The sequence below is a fragment of the Phyllobates terribilis genome, unplaced genomic scaffold, assembly GCF_046119375.1.
Source record: "Phyllobates terribilis strain yellow unplaced genomic scaffold, ASM4611937v1 Scaffold_9__5_contigs__length_417890890, whole genome shotgun sequence".
NCBI classification, from domain to species: domain Eukaryota; kingdom Metazoa; phylum Chordata; class Amphibia; order Anura; family Dendrobatidae; genus Phyllobates; species Phyllobates terribilis.
This window is the reverse complement of record NW_027362769.1, coordinates 201,385,839-201,408,546: the sequence shown is the minus strand read 5'-3', so window position 1 is coordinate 201,408,546 and position 22,708 is coordinate 201,385,839. Positions and strand designations below refer to the sequence as shown.

At 42.2% G+C, this 22,708-nt stretch overlaps 1 long non-coding RNA gene across 1 annotated transcript in view; it reads left to right on the top strand.

Annotated features, from left to right (window-relative positions):
- The first annotated feature begins 16,917 nt into the window (after window positions 1-16,917).
- The window catches only part of LOC141160918 (uncharacterized), a 149,414-nt gene continuing 143,623 nt past the window's right edge, over window positions 16,918-22,708 (top strand). Inside the window, exon 1 of the long non-coding RNA XR_012250571.1 lies at window positions 16,918-17,060. This is a non-coding gene — a long non-coding RNA (uncharacterized lncRNA). The remainder of the gene's footprint in view (window positions 17,061-22,708) is intronic.

The window sequence follows — 22,708 nt, the reverse complement described above, 5'->3', positions numbered from 1 at the left end:
GTGAAGACATACACTGTGTTCCAAATTATTATGCAAATAATATTTTCTCAGATTTTCCCAAATTACCTATATGAATTGCAGTCATTGTAATTTTCCAGTCAAATAACTATTAGAGTACAATTGAAAGGTTTTTGTACAAACTGCCTATGATAACAGTATATTTTTAAAAAAATAAAAAAATCAAAATGTACAGTACAGACCAAAAGTTTGGACACACCTTCTCATTTAAAGATTTTTCTGTATTTTCATGACTTTGAAAATTGTACATTCACACTGAATGCATCAAAACTATGAATTAACACATGTGGAATTATATACTTAACAAAAAATTGTGAAACAACTCAAAATATGTCTTATATTCTAGGTTCTTCAAAGTAGCCACCTTTTGCTTTGATGACTGCTTTGCACACTCTTGGCATTCTCTTGATGAGCTTCAAGAGGTAGTCATCGGAAATGGTCTTCCAACAATCTTGAAGGATTTCCCAGAGATGCTTAGCACTTTTTGGCCCTTTTGCCTTCACTCTGCGGTCCAGCTCACCCCAAACCATCTCGATTGGGTTCAGATTTGGTGACTGTGGAGGTCAGGTCATCTGGCGTAGCACCCCATCACTCTCCTTCTTGGTAAAATAGCCCTTACACAGCCTGGAGGTGTGCTTGGGGTCATTGTCCTGTTGAAAAATAAATGATGGTCCAACTAAACGCAAACCGGATGGAATAGCATGCCGCTGCAAGATGCTGTGGTAGCCATGCTGGTTCAGTATGCCTTCAATTTTGAATAAATCCCCAACAGTGTCACCAGCAAAGCACCCCCACACCATCACACCTCCTCCTCCATGCTTCACGGTGGGAACCAGGCATGTAGAGTCCATCCATTCACCTTTTCTGCGTCGCACAAAGACAAGGTGGTTGGAACCAAAGATCTCAAATTTGGACTCATCAGACCAAAGCACAGATTTCCACTGGTCTAATGTCCATTCCTTGTGTTCTTTAGCCCAAACAAGTCTCTTCTGCTTGTTGCCTGTCCTTAGCAGTGGTTTCCTAGCAGCTATTTTACCATGAAGGCCTGCTGCACAAAGTCTCCTCTTAACAGTTGTTGTAGAGATGTGTCTGCTGCTAGAACTCTGTGTGTCATTGATCTGGCCTCTAATCTGAGCTGCTGTTAACCTACGATTTCTGAGGCTGGTGACTCGGATAAACTTATTCTCAGAAGCAGAGGTGACTCTTGGTCTTCCTTTCCTGGGGCGATCCTCATGTGAGCCAGTTTCTTTGTAGCGCTTGATGGTTTTTGCAACTGCACTTGGGGACACATTCAAAGTTTGCCCAATTTTTCGGACTGACTGACCTTCATTTCTTAAAGTAATGATGGACACTCGTTTTTCTTTACTTAGCTGCTTTTTTCTTGCCATAATGCAAATTATAACAGTCTATTCAGTAAGACTATCAGCTGTGTATCCACCTGACTTCTGCACAACACAACTGATGGTCCCAACCCCATTTATAAGGCAAAAAATCCCACTTATTAAACCTGACAGGACACACCTGTGAAGTGAAAACCATTTCCGGTGACTACCTCTTGAAGCTCATCAAGAGAATGCCAAGAGTGTGCAAAGCAGTCATCAAAGCAAAAGGTGGCTACTTTGAGGAACCTAGAATATAAGACATATTTTCAGTTGTTTCACGCTTTTTTGTTAAGTACATAATTCCACATGTGTTAATTCATAGTTTTGATGCCTTCATAGACTGGTAGAGTTGGAAGGGACCTCCTGGGTCATCTGGTCCAACCCCCTGCTCAAAGCAGGATTCACTAGATCATCTCAGACAGATGTCTGTCCAGCCTCTGTTTGAAGACGTCCATTGAAGGGGAACTCACCACCTCTCGTGGCAGCCTGTTCCACTCATTAATCACCCTAACTGTCAAAAAGTTTTTTCTAATATCTAATCTGTGTCTCCTCCCATTTAGTTTCATCCCATTGCTTCTAGTCTTTCCTTGTGCAAATGAGAATAAAGATGATCCTTCTACAATGTGACAGCCCTTGACATATTTGTAGACAGCTATTAAGTCTCCCCTCAGTCTTCTTTTTTGCAAGCTAAACATTCCCAAATCCTGCAACCGTTTCTCATAGGACATGGTTTGCAGACCAGTCACCATTCTGGTCGCTCTTCTCTGAACTTGCTCCAGTTTGTCTATGTCTTTTTTAAAATGTGGTGCCCAAAACTGTACACAGTATTCCAGATGAGGTCTGACCAAAGAGGAGTAAAGACCGATAATGACTTCACGTGATCTAGACTGTATGCTTCTGTTAATACATCCCAGAATTGTATTTGCCTTTTTTGCTGCTGCATCACACTGTTGACTCATGTTCAGTCTATGATCTATTAGTATACCTAAGTCTTTTTCACATGTACTGTTGCTTAGCTCTATTCCTCCCATTCTGTATATGCTTTTTTCATTTTTATTGCCCAGATGTAGTACTTTGCATTTTTCCCTGTTAAAAACCATTCTGTTGGTTGCTGCCCACTGCTCCAGTTTATTTAGGTCTTTTTGAATCCTCTCTCTCTCTTCTCTAGTATTAGCTATCCCTCCTAGCTTTGTGTCATCAGCAAATTTAATCAGTTTACCCTCAATTCCTTCATCTAAATCATTGATAAAGATGTTGAACAATACAGGTCCCAGGACGGAGCCCTGTGGTACCCCACTTGAGACATTCATCCAGCTGGATGTGAAGCCATTTACAACCACCCTTTGAGTCCGATCACTAAGCCAGTTATGAATCCACCTAACAGTTGCCTGGTCCATTGCATACTTGGTCATTTTTTCAATAAGGATGGTGTGAGATACTTTGTCAAATGCTTTGCTGAAGTCAAGATATACTATATCTACAGCATTTCCCTGATCCACCCAGTCAGTGATTCTGTCATAGAAGGAAATTAAGTTAGTCTGACATGACTTGTTAGTTACAAACCCATGCTGACTCTGGTTAATCACTTCATTCTTATCCATGTACTTACATACATGTTGTTTAATAATTTGTTCAAAGATCTTTCCTGGTATAGAAGTCAGACTCACCGGCCTATAGTTCCCTGGGTCCACCTTCTTCCCCTTTTTGAAGATAGGAACAACATTTGCTCTTCTCCAGTCTTCTGGGACTTCTCCTGTTCTCCAAGAATTTTCAAAGATTATGGAGAGTGGTTCTAAAATTTCTTCTACGATCTCCTTCAGTACTCTGGGGTGTAATTCATCTGGACCTGGAGACTTGAACTCATTTATGTTAGCTAAATATTCCCTCACAATCTTTCTGTTTACAGATAACTTGGATTCCTCTATTCCTTTAAAAGGACAGTGAAGATCAGTTGATGTTACATTTTCTTTCTGAGAGAAAACAGATGCAAAATAGGAATTAAAAAGTTCGGCCTTCTCAACATCCTCTCTTACCATTTCTCCATTTTCATCCTGCAAAAATCCTATAGCATCTTTGACTTTTCTTTTACTTTTGACATACCCCCAAAATCCTTTTTTATTGCTTTTGACATCTCTTGCAAGCCTTAATTCATTGTCAGCTTTAGCTAACCTGATACGTGCCCTGCAGGATCTGCAGACTGCATTATAATCTTCTTTAGATATGCCTCCCTCTTTCCATTTAATAAACATTTCTTTCTTTCTTTTTAGCATGTGTTTAAGTTCTGTGTTCATCCATCCTGGTTTCCTTAAATTCTTCCCATTCTTCCTACTTTTCGGGATTGTTAACGATTGTGCTTTGAGAATCTCATTTTTAAAAATTTCCCATCCTTCCTGGACATTTTTGTCCTTAAGGACATCCAGCCATTGGATCCCTCCTATTCTCTTTCTGAGTCTCTTAAAATCTGCCTTTCTAAAATCTAACCTTGAAGTTTGAGTCTTCACATGTCTTCCTCCTCTAGTTATCCAAAATTCTATAATAGCATGATCGCTGCCTCCTGAATGTACAATTTTCATAGTCATAAAAATACAGAAAAATCTTTAAATGAGAAGGTGTGTCCAAACTTTTGGTCTGTACTGTATGTTCCAAATTATTATGCACAGCAGAGTTTTCAACCTTTTCATTTTAATAAAGAACAAAAAAATTGTCATTTTTGAAATTATAAGCATTAGCAGGTTATTACAAACTGAAATCAAACAGTTTTCAACTCAAAACTTTATTCTAGGTGATGTTACATTTGCACATAGGACCGCTTGTTCGAAAGGAGCTAATGCACTCTCTCGTCTATTGAATTTGTCAGGTTTTGGATGGTTTCTGCTTCAATTGTTTTGCATGAGGACAGAATACCCTCCCAGAGCTGTTGCTTAGATGTGAACTGCCTCCCGCCATCATAGACACTCCTTTTGATGATGCTCCAGAGGTTCTCAATGGAGTTGAGGTCAGGGGAGCATGGGTGCCACACCATAAGTTTGTCCCATTTTATGCCCATAGCAGCCAGACATGCAGATGTGTTATGTGCAGCATGAGACAGGGCATTATCATGCATGAAAATGATCTTGCTGCGGAATGCACAGTTCTTCTTGAACCATGGAAGAAAGTGCTGTTTGAGAAACTCAACATACATTATGGAGTTCATCTTTACCCCTTCAGGGATCCTAAAAGGACCGACAATCTCTCTCCCCATGATTCCAGCCCAAAACATTACTCCACCTCCTCCTTGTTAGCGCCGTAGCCATGTTTGCATGGGGTGTCCATCAACCAGCCATCCTCCACTCCATCCATCTGGACCATCGAGAGCATTTCATGCATGATAATGCCCCATCTCACGCTGCGCATAACACATCTGCATCTCTGGCTGCTATGGGCATAAAATGGGACAAACTTATGGTGTGGCACTCATGCTCCCCTGACCTCAACTCCATTGAGAACCTCTGGAGCATCATCAAAAGTAGTGTCTATGATGGCGGGAGGCAGTTCACATCTAAGCAACAGCTCTGGGAGGGTATTCTGTCCTCATGCAAAAATATTAAAGCAGAAACCATCCAAAACCTGACAAATTCAATGGATGAGAGAGTTCAGAAGCTCCTTTCGAACAAACGGTCCTATGTGCAAATGTAACATCACCTAGAATAAAGTTTTGAGTTGAAAACTGTTTGATTTCAGTTTGTAATAACCTGCTAATGGTTATAATTTCAAAAATTACAATTTTTTTGTTCTTTATTAAAATGAAAAAGTTGAAAACTCTGCTGTGCATAAAAATTTGGAACATGCAGTTTGAGTTTTTTATTTTTTTAAAAATATACTGTTATCATAGGCAGTTTGTAAAAAAAGCCTTTCAATTGTACTCTAATAGTTATTTGAGTGGAAAATTACAATGACTGCAATTCATATAGGTAATTTGGGAAAATCTGAGAAAATATTATTTGCATAATAATTTGGAACACAGTGTACAGTGGTGGCCAAAAGTATTGGCACCCCTGCAATTCTGTCAGATAATATTCAGTTTCTTCCTGAAAATGATTGCAATCACAAATTCTTTGGTATTATTATCTTCATTGAATTTGTCTTCAATGAAAAAACACAAAAAGAATTGTCCTAAAACCAAATTGGATACAATTCCACACCAAACCTAAAAAAGGGTGTGGACAAAAGTATTGGCACTGTTTGAAAAATCATGTGATGCTTCTCTAATTCGTGTAATTAACAGCACCTGTAACTTACCTGTGGCACCTAACAGGTGTTGTCAATAACTAAATCACACTTGCAGCCAGTTAACATGAATTAAAGTTGACTCAACTTCTGTCCTGTGTCCTTGTGTGTACCACATTGAGCATGGAGAAAAGAAAGAAGACCAAAGAACTGTCTGAGGACTTGAGAAACCAAATTGTGAGGAAGCATGAGCAATCTCAAGGCTACAAGTCCATCTCCAAAGACCTGAATGTTCCTGTGTCCTCCGTGCGCAGTGTCATCAAGAAGTTTAAAGCCCATGGCACTGTGGCTAACCTCCCTAGATGTGGACGGAAAAGAAAAATTGACGAGAGATTTCAACGCAAGATTGTGCGGATGGTGGATAAAGAACCTCGACTAACATCCAAACAAGTTCAAGCTGCCCTGCAGTCTGAGGGTACAACAGTGTCAACCCGTACTATCTGTCGGCGTCTGAATGAAAAGGGACTGTATGGTAGGATACCCAGGAAGACCCCACTTCTTACCCCGAGACATAAAAAAGCCAGGCTGGAGTTTGCCAAAACTTACCTGAGAAAGCCTAAAACGTTTTGGAAGAATGTTCTCTGGTCAGATGAGACAAAAGTAGAGCTTTTTGGCAAAAACCATCAACATAGAGTGTACAGGAAAAAAAAGAGGCATTCAAAGAAAAGAACACGGTCCCTACAGTCAAACATGGCGGAGGTTCCCTGATGTTTTGGGGTTGCTTTGCTGCCTCTGGCACTGGACTGCTTGACCGTGTGCATGGCATAATGAAGTCTGAAGACTACCAACAAATTTTGCAGCATAATGTAGGGCCCAGTGTGAGAAAGCTGGGTCTCCCTCAGAGGTCATGGGTCTTCCAGCAGGACAATGACCCAAAACACACTTCCAAAAGCAGTATAAAATGGTTTGAGAGAAAGCACTGGAGACTTCTAAGGTGGCCAGCAATGAGTCCAGACCTGAATCCCATAGAACACCTGTGGAGAGATCTCAAAATGGCAGTTTGGAGAAGGCACCCTTCAAATATCAGGGACCTGGAGCAGTTTGCCAAAGAAGAATGGTCTACAATTCCAGCAGAGCATTGTAAGAAACTCATTGATGGTTACCGGAAGCGGTTGTTCGCAGTTATTTTGGCTAAAGGTTGTGCAACCAAGTATTAGGCTGAGGGTGCCAATACTTTTGTCTGGCCCATTTTTGGAGTTTTGTGTGAAATGATCAATGATTTGATTTTTGCTTCATTCTCTTTTGTGTTTTTTCCTTGCAAGCAAATGAAATGAAGATAATAATGCCAAAGAATTTGTGATTGCAATCATTTTCAGGAAGAAACTGAGTATTATCTGACAGAATTGCAGGGGTGCCAATACTTTTGGCCACCACTGTAAGAAGCATGATCTGTGCTGAACAGTATGGATGGTAATCCAAAGCCTCCATAACCAAGCATGGCATGGAAGGCACTCGGGAAATAGGAGTGTGAGTTGGGGGTCTCCCAGTGGTAATACAGTTGGAATCACTGCCTTATTAATACAACGGGGAACTGTTTTTATTTCAATTAACAATTTAAAGGGGTTGTCTGAAACCAAAACTGATTTAATTCTAAATCTCTATTTAATTTAATAATCTAATTGCTTTTCTAATATACTTTAATTAAAAGTTAATCTGAATTTATCTAACTGGGGTGTGTTTGTATGTGTGTGTGTATATATTTGTTTTTTTTACTAACTTCCTGTTTGATAACATTTAGTTTGAAAATCCCCAGTGCATCCTGGGATATGAAGACGGACGCGATCAGGGAGTAGAGGCTGCGGTCACTGCTGCTGCCTCTTTCCGCACCCTGAATGAAGCGTCATCAGTGATGCCTGTTTCAGGGGCTGGGCTAGTCCTTGCTACTCTGCGCATGTGTCGGTTGTCAATTCCAACTCTCAGTTGCTCAGCAGGATCTTGTCACTGTGCAATATTCTTTTTAATGCGCAGCATCAGGGATTCCTCAGACGACACCGGGGCGATCACGCAATATCTCACCCTGCCGTCACTGTGTCACGGATTTCGTCCTGAATCGCGAGCACACGATCCAGATTACTCGACAGTTCAGCACTTTTTGGGGATTATGAATCTCAAGACTGCTACCTACCGGAAGCTAAAATACAATAAATGAGGGGCCAGGTGAAGAAAGCCATAGCAAATTCTGTCAGGTCCCTTTGAGGTGCATTGTACCTGTTGGGCACCCTGACATCGTACTTCCCAGGGGTTCTGTGAGCACAATACCATTCCAGGGTTCTACAGTGGGATCTGCTACATAATGAAGTTTCTCTTAAGGGGCACTTGGAAGGGAAGATGTCCTTATCACCCCGGTCAGTAAAATCTTTATAGTGGTAGGTTAGGCTCATCCTGCCATCTCGAGGGGTTCCCTGTGTTCTTATGGTCACTAGAACAATTACCGCAGATGCGAGTCCCAGAGGGTGGGGAACACATCTGGGAGACATGGTAGCCCAGGGGACCTGGTCAGATATCGAAAAGGGTCTCTCCTCCAATGCAAAATAACTTCTGGCGGTAGACAATGCGGTGAATAATTTCTTACCTTTCCTTCAGGGCCAGAATGTAAAGATCCTCTTGAATAACCTAGTTGCGGTAGCATATGTGAACCACCAGGGGGGTACATGGTCAAGATAGCTGATGAGAGGGACAGATCATCTCTTCCAGATTACAGAAAGTCACCTCCTTTCCCTGATGGCCCTCCATATAAGGGAAAAAGAAAACACCAGAGCAGATTTCCTAAGCTGCTATCCTCTGATGCAAGGGGAATGGGAACTAAATCAAGGAATTTTTACCCAAATAGCCTCCTGTCAGGTAGATCTGTTTGCCACAAAACTAAATCGGAAGACAAAGATCTTGTGTTCCCTAAATCTCCTAGCTGTGGACACTCTCCTGATACGTTGGGATTTCAGCCTGGCGTATGCCTCCCCCACCCTGGTTGGCTCTTCTTCTCATGGTCATAAGAAAGATCAGGGAGGACAATGCCAGGGTTCTGCTGATCGCACCCTTTTGGCCCAGGAGGCCCTGGTTCTCATGCCTGAGGAGCATGTCCATCTCCGATCCTTGGGTTCTTCCAGAGATTCCGTATCTCTTTCTCCAGGGTCCGATATTCCATCCTCAAGCAACTGGCCTCCACTTGACGGTGTGGAACTTGAAAGGACACTGCTAAATCAGAAAGGTTTTTCCCAAGGTCTAGAAACCATCCTGATGCACAGCAGAAAACCTGTTGCAACCCAAATTTATAATTGCAAAAAGAACTTCGGCACTCCATACATGAATATATAAGAAATATTGTATCTAGACTAATGTCACTTTGAAAAATGAAGTTTTTTTTCGCATAATTTGGCCAATTTATGTGTGCCCATCAACCACGACAAGGTCACCTTCGTATGATGGGAAACTACGCTACGCTACCACTGGATATGCCACTCTTGGGCTGTGAGCCTGTATGAACAATATGTCTCTGCTTGGGCTTTTAACCTACAATGTATGGGCTGGTAGAACTAGTTAAAACCACCTGTGACTGAATGGGAGGGACACATGGTAAGAAAAAAGGCTGTCAAACTTCTAATAGTGTGAACACGTACCTGCTGCAATGTTCCAGGAGCGGGATCTCAAAAATGATTAATAGAAAAAAGAGAGGGGTCGCTCACTGGTCTATTCGGGTGCTCTGAAGAAAAAAGTAATCTCAATTGCAAAAAGAACTTCGGCACTCCATACATGTCACAGGTGGTTTTAACTAGCTCTACCAGCCCATACATTGTAGGTTAAAAGCCCAAGCAGAGACATATTGTCCATACAGGCTTACAGCCCAAGAGTGGCATATCCAGTGGTAGCATAGCATAGTTTCCCATCATACGAAGGTGATCTTGTCGTGGTTGATGGGCACACATAAATTGGCCAAATTATGCGCAAAAAACCTTCATTTTTCAAAGTGACATTAGATACAATATTTCTTATATATTCATGTATGGAGTGCCGAAGTTCTTTTTGCAATTGAGATTACTTTTTTCTTCAGAGCACCTGAATAGACCAGTGAGCGACCCCTCTCTTTTTTCTGCAACCCAAATTTATGCCAGAACTTGGAGAAAGTTTTTGTCTTTCTCTGGTTCTGGGGTTGATGGGGGGCGCCAATAGGAAACATCTTGGAGTTTTGACAAAAAGGTCATGAACTAGGGTTATCCACCAGCACCCTTAAAGTTCAGGTTTCTGCCTTGGGTGCCCTATATAGCTGTGATCTAGCGGGTAACTACTGGGTTTGTCGGTTCATTAAGGCAGCTTTTAGATCTAGATCTATTAAAAGCAGCTTGGTTCCCTGGGATTTAAATTTGGTTCTAAAGGCCTTGACTAGCTCGCCTTTTGAGCCAATAGAGTCAGCAACCCTTAAATCCCTCTCCCTTAAGACCACTTTGTTAATAGCTTTAACCTCGGCCAGGAGCATTAGTGACATCCAGGCCCTGTCTATGGCCTCGCCGTTTACTCAAATTCTGGATGATAGACAGGATCTGGTCTAAAAATCAATCTCTCTCCCTAAGGTAGCCACTCGTTTCCACAGCCTTCATGAAGTCCTCCTACCCTCCTTTTGTCCAAATCCTAGTAACCAGAAAGAGGTGGAGTTACATACGTTAGAAATGAGGAGATGTGTGGTTAGGTACCTTTCAGTTACCAAAAGCTTTAGAAAAGATAACTCGTTGTTTATATCCTACCAAGGGGCTAGGAAACGGTCTTAAGTCACGAAGTCCACCATAGCTAGATGGAATAGGGAGGCCATTTCTCTAGCATATACATCTAGCGGCGAGGAAGTGCCAGAAGGGCTGAAGGCTCATTCCACCCGGGCTGTGGCGACCTCCTGGGCTGAGAAGACAGGTGTCTCGACAGAAGACATATGTAGGGCTGCTACCTGGTCCTGTCCCTCTACATTCCATAGACACTATATAGGTTAGATATGGGTATATCGGCTGACCTCACCTTTAGGAGAAGAGTGTTCCAGGCTGTGGTCCTTCAATAGATTACTTCATCTCTGTAATTCTCTCGTGGTGCTGTCATGGTCGACCGATAAAATCGTAAGTTACTTACCGGTAATGGTATTTTTCGGAGACCATGACACCACCCTTACATTCCCTCCCTTCACGTTTGTGGGAGCACTCCCCTTTTATTAATTATAATCTCACACTCAATAGGTGTCGTGTGGTATGGCAATTTTGTGATGGTTTGCTGTGTTCATTAACCTGGCGGTCCTCTCAATGCTCTGTAATCCAAACTGAGGCGGGAGAGAGGTGGCGCCCTTTTAAGCCTGCAGGTTTCCTCTCCTTGGTGGGTGGATCCCCTCTCTCGTGGTGCTGTCATGGTCTCTGAAAAATCCCATTACCGGTAAATAACGACTATTCATTTGATGGAGCAATCAAAATGTTGTTCCCCAAAATGGTAAGTATTAAAAACGGGTCTTAGAAAATTGAAACACAAGCCAAACAATTTGTTTGCAAAGTTTAGAATTTTTTGAAAGCAGTAAAATGTTTTTGTTTTTTTCTTCTGCACCATTTCACTTTATTTAGAATTCATTGCCCTTGTTTTCTATATCTTGCACAGTAAAGTGAATGGTGTCTTTCAAAAATGCTGTAATTTTGTCCCACAAAATACCTCTCAACCCTGCTGTATTGAGTAGTGTCTGTGTTATTCAGCAAGTAAGAAAAAGATCTTCAGCTCACCTGGCCCAGCCTGCCAGTCCTCCTTTCCATGATCTCGGTGCTCGGAATTAGTCCATCCCCATCTGGGAGAAAAATCCTCAGTGAAAGTAAAAAATAGTTTTCCAGCACACGATGTAGAAAAATTAGAAAAAGCCTTTATTTAATCCATCGTTAAAAAATACAATTCCAACAGAGATAAAAGCATGTGTAGGCTTACGCGTTTCGGATCATATTTGACCCTTAGTCATAGCATAAAGTACTGAATGAATGTTGCACTTTTCAAGGAAAACAGTCAAGGGAAGCTGCCAAGGGTAACACCCACCAAAATCAGCGGTGATATTAGCTCACTAATTCAAGGCTAGCAGTGATCTAAACACTAGTATAACCCTATACTACATCCATCCTCTACAAACATATTACAATGTGAACTGTCACTTAGTAATGCACTAATTATTTGATCACATTTTACCCAAGTTTTTTATATATATGAATTCATTGAATAAACAATTGATGCACTATTTAAATATATATGTAACAATAAGAGCTTCTAAAGATATCATTACCTATTTTCTAAAAATTATTGTTCTAACATTTGATTTCAAGGGCATACTTTTCCCCCAAAAAAATAAATAATAATATCTCTATTTTAAAACCATATGAGAATGGCTGGAAATTATTACAAAACGTAATTAGCATGTTTTGTTTTGTATACTATTGATTATAGAGTCCCCTAGATTGATCACAAAAATAAAAAAAAAATAAAACATTTATTTAATAAATGCCTCAATTTGTCCCAACTTTTTTAATATAGATACATCAATTCATGTCTAAGGCTATGTGCCCACGTTGCGGAAATGAAGCAGAAAATTTCTGCTTCATTTCCGCATGTCCTCTCCCGGAAAAACGCATGCGGAATTCCGCACGCGTTTATTGCGCGTTTTCCACATGCGGAATTGCCTTGCGTTTTTTATGTATTGCTCAAGGCAATTCCGCATGCGGAAACGCAAAATTAATGAACATGCTGTGGATTTTTGAACGCAGCATAAACGCTGCGGAAAAATCCGCAGCATGGGCATAGAACTTGCGGATTCTCATTGGGGACCATGGGGTGCGGCTTACCATGCATTTTACAAGCGTTTCCGCTGCGGAAAATCCGCAGCAAAAACGCTTGTAATCCGCAATGTGGGTGACGCGCCCCCTGGGCCTGTGCTGTGCAGGGGATACCCGGAGCCGGATCGCTGAGGGTTGTAGTCTTCCATGGCTGTGACCCGGTCCGTGCCCAGGGCGGTCAAACCAGTGGCAGTCTTAGTGTAATAACAAATGTCCGACTACGCCACCCGTGGATTGCGGTCAGTGGGGACCGCCGCTGCGCTGCAGACCGCTGAGGCTGATGTTGTACGCGCAGCCAAGTATGTGATAACTCCCCACGGGAGAAGTATTGCCTCAGGGTAGCTAGTGTGGATGATGGGAGTGATGGTGTGAGCGTCCCAGTACTAATGGTGCTGGTGCGGCGATGAAACACAGAGACGTGTGGTGCAGTTCAGGGTCTTTACTGATGGTATAAGGCAGACCCTCCCGGGAGTACTGGCTAGCAGTAGAGGCCTGGTCAGTCTGAGAGCTAGTAGGATCTCCCCCTGGCCAGGTGGAGTTGTAGGCCTCCCCGTCTATCTGCACTCTTTCCTGGCTACCTTGCTGTGTGCGGGTAAAAGTAGCCCACGTCCCTGAGTATACCGTGTGGTGCTCACCCGTATGGCCGGTGACTTGGGGCCTTCTGTTAGCCTCCGCTTCACGATGGCGGTGCTGGTCCCTTGCTTGTGACCGTGCCTCCGGGCTTCTATGGCCAGAGGACATGGAATCCCCTGCCGGTTGGATTCTGCTGCTGGACCTGGATGTCCCCACAGCCTCGGACTCCGAGTCCGGGTTTAGTGTCTTCAGCCAAGGCGAGCTATCTAGCTTCCAGCCTCTGGCACTCGCTCCTGCTCCTACAGAGCTCCTAGTTCTTGCTTTCCCTGTGTCTGCTGTCCTCCAGACCTGACTGCGTCTCTGTCTGGGACTTCACTCTCCAGGCTCTGACTGCTCTGCTTGTTCTGCAGGCTCTGACTCACCTAATCCCGCCCCAGACCCAGTTTATAAGGGCAGATTCCTCCCCTCCCAAGTCTGGGCGGGCCGTGTTGCATGCTTAGGGCTCCTGACCAGAGAAACCTCCCACTTGCTCTCAGACTTAATATTTCTATTACTGTGGCAACCAGACCCCTGGGGTGCCACATGGGCACGCAGCCTTAGATTTAGTCCTGCTGGGTATCTGGTATTTAGTTTTAGAATCCATTGAGCTTCAGTCATCTGCAGTAATTTAACCCTATCTCCACCTCGCCGGGGAGCAAAAACAAATTCCAAAGCACTTACTCGCAGGCTACTTAAATCCCCCTTGTGTTCATACAAAAACTGTTTGGAAGCCCCCGAAAGACTGCGGGTAGTGACATTGTTAATGTCATAAATGTGCTCCGACAGTCTTTTTCTTACACTGCGGCTTGTAGATCCCACATATTGTTTTCCACATATCGTGCAAAAAATGATATAAACCCAGTGGTCAGTAGCACAGTTCATGAAAGTCTTAAGATTAAATACTTGACCCTCATTACTTATGACAGACTTGTTATTATTTATCATGAATTTGCATAAACCACATGACTTCTGCTGCATCTTAATGAGCCCTTAGTGGACAACCATGTACGACCTATTTTGCCTGTATTTTCTCTGAGGTCACTCGGGGAGATTACATTTCCTATTGTCAGGGATTTTTTTGGAACAAATTTACAACCATTTTTTAAATGAGTCCACTAAGGGCTCATTAAGATGCGGGCAGAAGTCATGTGGTTTATGCAAATTCATGATAAATAATAACAAGTCTGTCATAAGTAATGAGGGTCAAGTATTTAATCTTAAGACTTTCATGAACTGTGCTACTGACCACTGGGTTTATATCATTTTTTGCACGATATGTGGAAAACAATATGTGGGATCTACAAGCCGCTGTGTAAGAAAAAGACTGTCGGAGCACATTTATGACATTAACAATGTCACTACCCGCAGTCTTTCGGGGGCTTCCAAACATTTTTTGTATGAACACAAGGGGGATTTAAGTAGCCTGCGAGTAAGTGCTTTGGAATTTGTTTCTGCTCCACGGCGAGGTGGAGATAGGGTTAAATTACTCCAGATGACTGAAGCTCGATGGATTCTAAAACTAAATACCAGATACCCAGCAGGACTAAATCTAAGACATGAATTGATGTATCTATATTAAAAAAGTTGGAACAAATTGAGGCATTTATTAAATACATTTTTTATTTTTTTTATTTTTTGTGATCAATCTAGGGGACTCTATAATCAATAGTATACAAAACAAAACATGCTAATTACGTTGTGTAATAATTTCCAGCCATTCTCATATGGTTTTAAAATAGAAATATTATTATTTTATTTTTTGGGGGGGAAAAGTATGCCCTTGAAATCAAATGTTAGAAAAATAATTTTTAGAAAATAGGTAATGATATCTTTAGAAGCTCTTATTGTTACATATATATTTAAATAGTGCATCAATTGTTTATTCAATGAATTCATATATATAAAAAACTTGGGTAAAAAGTGATCAAATAATTAGTGCATTACTAAGTGACAGTTCACATTGTAATATGTTTGTAGAGGATGGATGTAGTATAGGGTTATACTAGTGTTTAGATCACTGCTAGCCTTGAATTAGTGAGCTAATATCACAGCTGATTTTGGTGGGTGTTACCCTTGGCAGCTTCCCTTGACTGTTTTCCTTGAAAAGTGCAACATTTATTCAGTACTTTATGCTATGACTAAGGGTCAAATATGATACGAAACGCGTAAGCCTACACATGCTTTTATCTCTGTTGGAATTGTATTTTTTAACGATGGATTAAATAAAGGCTTTTTCTAATTTTTCTACATCGTGTGCTGGAAAACTATTTTTTTACTTTCACTGTCTGTGTTATTCACTATGTAATATGTTGTTGTTTTTTATGGTATACTAATGTATATTGACTAGTGATGATCGAGCGTGTTCTATTAACCTCTTCGGCGAGCACGCTGTCTAACAGCCGTGGCACTTGCAGGCACGGCGACCTTAAAAGAAATGTCGAGCATGCCAAAATATTCAGCGAGTACCCGAGCGTGCTCGCCGAAGGGGTTGATAGAACACTCTCAATCATCACTAATAGTTACCAGATGCCTCTAAGGAATCGTTTTTGGCCTCTGTTTTACTGATGCTTGAAGTGCAAATTTTTGTAGCGCTAATGATTAATTAATATACCCCTCCCTCCTATTCCCATTCATGACCATGCAGGAGCTAAATCCATAGACACCTCTATATCTTTTATCTGTTGCTGCATTTGAGTGCTCTGGGTGTAACGGAGCACTTACCGAGCCTCAGCCTTCCAAGGTTGCTTCCCTGCCCAGCACCAGCCTCTTTATGTTGATTGATAGCTCACTGTCTAATTTTCCTTGCCTGGTGCCTGACGTTCCAAAAAACTGTGAGCTATCATTGACACCCGAGGCTAAGTTCCCACCATGAGCTTTCGTGAGTTTTTGATGTTACAGATTTAAAGCAAAAAAAGACAACAAGTAACCTATTTTACTTAATAGGTGCAGGAATGCTGTAGAAAATCTGCAACATTGAAAACTCACCAAAAGCAATGGGAACGTAGCCTAAAGAGACTAGATGCTTGATGTGGGAGATAATCTCCGGAGACAGAGACTTAACTCCTTATTTGCATGTGAACCAAAATGCTAATTACTTAGAAGTGCAGCAACAGATAGAAGATATAAAAGTGTCCATTGGTTTAGATTTACATTTCAAAGGCCTGCATGCCCACATCTGAGGTTTAACAGATTTCCTTTTAAAATTAGTGTGTTGCTATGAACTGGAGCTATTGCTCAATCAGTAGCGCCACACATAGTCACAAGGTAGCCCTAGCCTAATGGAGCACCATAGACACTAGCACTGGGAACTTTCCCTCCGTACACGCAGAACATAAACAAAAAAAAAGCAATTTGGCACATTACTTAATTATTTATGTAGATTTATAGAATGAAATGTTGGATCTCGTACGAGCTCTATCCTTGTTTTTCACAGAGCTCATATCTATTATAGTCTAGGGCTGTTCACATATTTCTGCGGGCCGCGTATTTTTCACCGAAACACGTTGACCTGTCGGATTTTGATCCAAATCAAAGTTTAGAACTTCTCGGATGCAAAACAAAGCTGATGAAAATCGGTCATTTTTTTTTTTTTACCTACAAGAGAAATCACGGTGGTCTGAATGAGGCCTTACTCTATTGTTTATTTTTTAAGCAGCGTTCATTCCAGGCTGCTGTACACATGAAGAGGGTTTACACACCTAAAATACATATATAAAACACAGAAACAAGCTACCATTGACAGACTATTATGGAGGGGGACACTGCCACCACGAGCTAACAGTGTGGACTCTGGTGTCTCACTCCTTCCCTCAGGGTGTATTCCAAAAGCCGCCTCCAATAAGCAAGTTCTGGCCAAGCTGCAGGTGGAGAGGGAGCCGGGATTACGGTGAAGGCCCAGACTGCGTCTCTGCTTTACACTTACGAGGGAAAGAAGTATCTCCTGAACCTGATCCACACTCCGGTGAGTGTGACGTTTCTTCTTGATTTGTTTCTCTGTGGTCTTGTTGCGGATGTTCAGATACTGAATGAGTTATACAAAATGCAGCAGCTGCTCTAATAATAATAATAATAATAATAATAATAATTAATTTACAGGGTGGGTCAATTATATGGATACACCTAAATTAAATGGGAATGGTTGGTGATATCATCTTCCTGTTTGTGGCACATTAGTATATGGGAGGGGGAAAACTTTTCCAGATGGGTGGTGACCATGGCGGCCATTTTGAAGTCGGCCATTTTGGATCCAACTTTATTTTTTTCAATGGGAAGAGGGTCATGTGACACATCAAACTTATTGAGAATTTCATAAGAAAAACAATGGTGTGCTTGGTTTTAAGGTAACTTTATTCTTTCATGAGTTTTCTACAAGTTTATGACCACTTATAAAATGTGTTCAAAGTGCTGCCCATTATGTTGGATTGTCCATGCAGCCCTCTTCTCCCACTCTTGACACACTGATAGCAACATCGCAGAAGAAATGCTAGCACAGGCTTCCAGTATCCGTTGTTTCAGGTTGATATCACCAACCGTTCCCATTTAATTTAGGTGTATCCATATAAGTAGCCCACCCTGTAGATCAGGGGTCTCAAACTCGGCTAACTATATGGGCCACACATAGAAAAAATGTGAATTTGAAGGGCCGCATTCTTTGCAGGATGATATGACATTTTTAATGATACCATATTGTTTTTTCTATACACCTTTTGATTATTTTTTGACCATTGTTGTTTTTTTTTATTTTATTCTTTTAAATGGCATTCATTTTATGGGCTATGGTACAGTTTTATAGTTTTTACAAGTTTACAGTTTTTACAATTTGTATTTACTTTTTGTGAACCCTAATTGGCCACATACAGTGATTTTTTTTCTCACAATTAGCACCATATAGTAATTCTAACCAATTTCTTATAGTAATGTCCCCAGTCTTGGTCCTCATCTTGTAGTAATGTACCCATCCTCGTCCCTAACTTGTAGGAATGGCCCATCCTGGTCCTAGTTTTGTAGTAATGTTCCCAGTCTTGGTCCTCATCTTGTAGTAATGTGCCCATCCTTGTCCCTAACTTGTAGTAATGGCCCATCCTGGTCCTAGTCTTGTAGTAATGTGCGCATCCTGGTCCTCCTCTTGTAGTAATGTGCCCATCCTGGTCCTCCTCTTGTAGCAATGTGCCCATCCTGGTCCTCATCTTGTAGTAATGTGCCCATCCTGGTCCTCATCTTGTAGTAATGTGCCCATCCTGGTCCTCATCTTGTAGTAATGTGCCCATCCTGGTCCTCATCTTGTAGTAATGTGCCCATCCTAGTCCTCATCTTGTAGCAATGTGCCCATCCTAGTCCTCATCTTGTAGCAATGTGCCCATCCTGATCCTCATTTTGTAGTAATGTCCCCCATCTTGGTCCCCATCTTGTAGCAATGTGCCCATCCTGGTGCTCATCTTGTAGCAATGTGCCCATCCTGGTGCTCATCTTGTAGTAATGTGCCCATCCTGGTCCTCATCTTGTAGTAATGTGCCCATCCTGGTCCTCATCTTGTAGTAATGTGCCCATCCTGGTCCCCATCTTGTAGTAATGTGCCCATCCTGGTGCTCATCTTGTAGCAATGTGCCCATCCTGATCCTCGTTTTGTAGTAATGTCCCCCATCCTAGTCCTCATCTTGTAGTAATGTGCCCATCTTGGTCCTCATCTTGTAGTAATATGCCCATCCTGGTGCTCATCTTGTAGTAAGTGCCCATGCTGGTCCCTAACTTGTAGAACATTCAACTGAAAAGAATCACTGACTTAAGCGGTCCTCAGGACCAGGCCGCAATCATTACGGGGGCTCCGGTGCCTGGGGGCCGCATTAAGCAGCCTCAGGGGCTGCATGCGGCCCTCGGGCCGCGTGTTTGAGACCCCTACTGTAGATATAACACTGTTTTTTTTATTTTTGTTTGTTTTTTTATAGACGCCCATAAGAGCTATCCAATATTTTAACATTGAAAGAGTTTGCTCTCAGATTACAACTTATCACTTATCCACAGAACAGATTGCTTGCTAATTGCTGGGGGACCCATCTCTGGGACTCCCAATCACAGGAAATCAGGTGCACGAGCCATATTACGCCCATGGATTGGCAGATGAGCGTGTGCACTGCTGCTCCACTCAAAGGCTAATGGGCTGCCGAAGATGGCCGAATTCACAGCTCAGCTATCTCCATCAGTCCCGTAGACAATGGCACCACTCCATTAAGAAAGGGGATGTGAGACATCTGTTCTTCTGATCATTGGAGGTCCCGGTTGTCACACCCGTACAGAATAGGCAAAAAGTTGGGATCTTGGCACAGCCTATTTAAGAATGCTATAGAAAAAAAAACCCCAGCTCACCCACAGCGGCTCTCGGCGTGCTGAAGCCCGGAGATCGTGTGGCCTCACGTGTGTAAATCACAGGAAAAAGAAAAGGAACTCCAGCTCCATAAAATCCATCTTTATTATTTCATCTTTAAAAGTCCATTAATCCACAAGGTTCAAGTGAAAAACTTATGCAACATAGCAACATGTTTCAAACGCTCAGCATTCTTTGTCCATCTACATACGAAATGACTCCCCTCACATTTAAATATGGTTATTTAAGAATGCGCCTTGTATCCATCAATCCATATTTGCCAATCAGTGGTGTGGGTGGGGCTATACAGAGCGCAGCAATCAGAGAGCTGCTAGATCTGCAGCAGATAAAACGGTGATTTTCTCAAAATGACAACAAGCAGCTGGAAACAGGGCATCTATATTGTGCTGCTCTCAGATGGGCAGCACAATTAATATTGTGCCAAATTAATTTCCCGTGAACTATCACATGATCTATCACAGGGGATCATGTGACATGTCACGTGATAAATCAGGTGTGTGTGTGTGGGGGGGGGCCCGCGACTTCTAAACTGCCCAGGGCCCTTGCTACTCTTAATCCACCCCTGGTCATGAGTCTCGGTTGGCAGGTCATCCAGGAATTTCTGAGACTAAGAGACTTATAAGTCACAGTTTTTGGTGGCCTGGATGGCAGAAGGAAGTCATCAAGTGGGTGCGTCAATGTACTGTGTGTGCTAGGTCAAAGGCTTCACATACCCCTGCTGCGGGGTTGCATTGCCCTCTGGAGTTTCCTAGTGTGCCTTGGATGCATCTCACAATGGATTTTATTACTGTTCTTCCTGTGTCCGAGGGTTTCACTGTCATCTGGGTGGTCGTGGACCGTTTTAGTAAGATGTGTCATTTGGTTCCATTCATTAAGTTGCCCTGCGCCAAGACACTCGCTAAGGAGATTGTCAAGCTCCATGGCGTTCCCACGGATATTGTTTCTGGTAGAGGACCTCAGTTTGTGGCTCGCTTTTGGTGTGCTTTTTGTGACAGGTTGGGAGTCCATTTGTCATTTTCGTCTGGGTATCATCCTGAGTCTAATGGACAGACTGAAAGAAAGAACCAGGATATTGAAGAGTTTTTGCGTTGTTTTGTGGCAGACAATCAAGAGGTGTGGTCTGAGTTTCTGCCTCTCGCAGAATTTGCTCTTAACAACCATACATCCTCCTCTGCTGGGTGTTCTCCTTTTTTTGTTGTACTGGGAGACATCCATCTTTTGGTTTGTTCTCCAAATTGGGGTCGGCGGTGCCGGAGGAGGAGAATTTTTCTGGTGATTTGGAGAGAGTTTGGACTAATGTACGTTGCAACCTTCAAGAGGCTAACAAGAAGTCCAAAAAGTATTTTGACAGAAACGTAAGGAGGTTTTGTTTACTGTGGGTGACATGGTTTGGTTGTCCTCAAAGAACCTGCGGTTGAGGATTCCCTCTAAAAAATTGGGTCCTAAGTTTGTGGGGCCATTTAAGGTGCTTCAGGTGGTTAACCCGTCTGCTGTTAGGTTGGATGTCCCTACTTCCTGGAAGATTAATCCTGTGTTTCATGTTTCCTTGTTGAAAAAGGTTGATGTACACTACCGTTCAAAAGTTTGGGGTCAATTAGAAATTTCATTATTTTTGAAAGAAAAGAACATTTTTTTTCAATGAAGCTAACATTAAATGAATCAGAAATACACTCTATACATTGTTAATGTGGTAAATGACTATTCTAGCTGCAAACGTCTTGTTTTTATTGCAATATCTACATAGGTGTATAGAGGCCCATTTCCAACAACCACCACTCCAGTGTGTTAATGGTACATTGTGTTTGCTAACTGTGTAAGAAGGCTAATGGATGTTTAGAAAACCCTAGAAAACCCTTGCACAAGTATGTTAGCCCAGCTGAAAACGGTTTGGCTGATTTGAGAAGCTATAAAATTGACCTTCCTTTGAGCTAGTTGAGAATCTGGAGCATTACATTTGTTTGTTCTATGAAACTCTCAAAATGGCCAGAAAAAGAGAACTTTCATGTGAAACTCGAGAGTCTATTCTTGTTCTTAGAAATGAAGGCTATTCCATGCGAGAAATTGCCAAGAAACTGAAGATTTCCTACAACGATGTGTACTACTCCCTTCAGAGGAGAGCACAAACAGGCTCTAACCAGAGTAGAAAAGAAGTGGGGGGCCCCGCTGCACAACTGAGCAACAAGACAAGTACATTAGAGTCTCTAGTTTGAGAAATCGACGCCTCACAGCTCCTCAACTGGCAGGTTCATTAAATAGTACACGCAAAATGCCAGTGTCATCGTCTACAGTGAAGAGGCGACTCCGGGATGCTGGCCTTCAGGGCAAAGTCGCAAAGAAAAAGCCATATCTGAGACTGGCTAATAAAAGGAAAAGATTAATATGGGCAAAAGGACACAGACATTGGACAGAGGAAGATTGCAAAATAAGTTTTATGGACAGACAAATCAAAGTTTGAGGTGTTTAGATCACACAGAAGAACATTTGTGAGACGCAGAACAACTGAAAAGATGCTGGAAGAGTGCCTGACGCCATCTGTCAAGCAGGGTGGAGGTAATGTGATGGTCTGGGGTGGCTTTGGTGCTGGTAAAGTGGGAGATTTATACAAGGTAAATGGGATTTTGAATAAGGAAGGCTATCACTCCATTTGGCAACGCCATGCCATACCCTGTGGACAGCGCTTGATTGGAGCTAATTTCATCCTACAACAGGACAATGACCCAAAGCACACCTCCAAATTATGCATGAACTATTTAGGGAAGAAGCAGGCAGCTGGTATTCTATATGTAATGGAGTGGCCAGCACAGTCACCAGATCTCAACCCCATTGAGCTTTTGTGGGAGCAGCTTGACCATATGGTACGCAAAAAGTGCCCATCAAGCCAATCGAACTTGTGGGAGGGGCTTCAGGAAGCATGGGGTAAAATTTCTCAAGATTACCTCAGCAAATTAACAGAATGCCAAAGGTCTGCAATGCTGTAATTGCTGCAAAGGGAGCATTCATTGACGAAAGCAAAGTTTGAAGGAGAAAATTATTCTTTCTCATAAAAATCATTATTTCTAACCTTGTCAATGTCTGGACTATATTTTCTAATTATTTTGCAACTCATTTGATAAAAGTATGAGTTTTCATGGAAAACACAAAATTGTCTGGGTGACCCCAAACTTTTGAACGGTAGTGTATCTGATAGGGATGCCACTGTCACAGTTCCTCCTGTGGTGGAAGACGGCGAA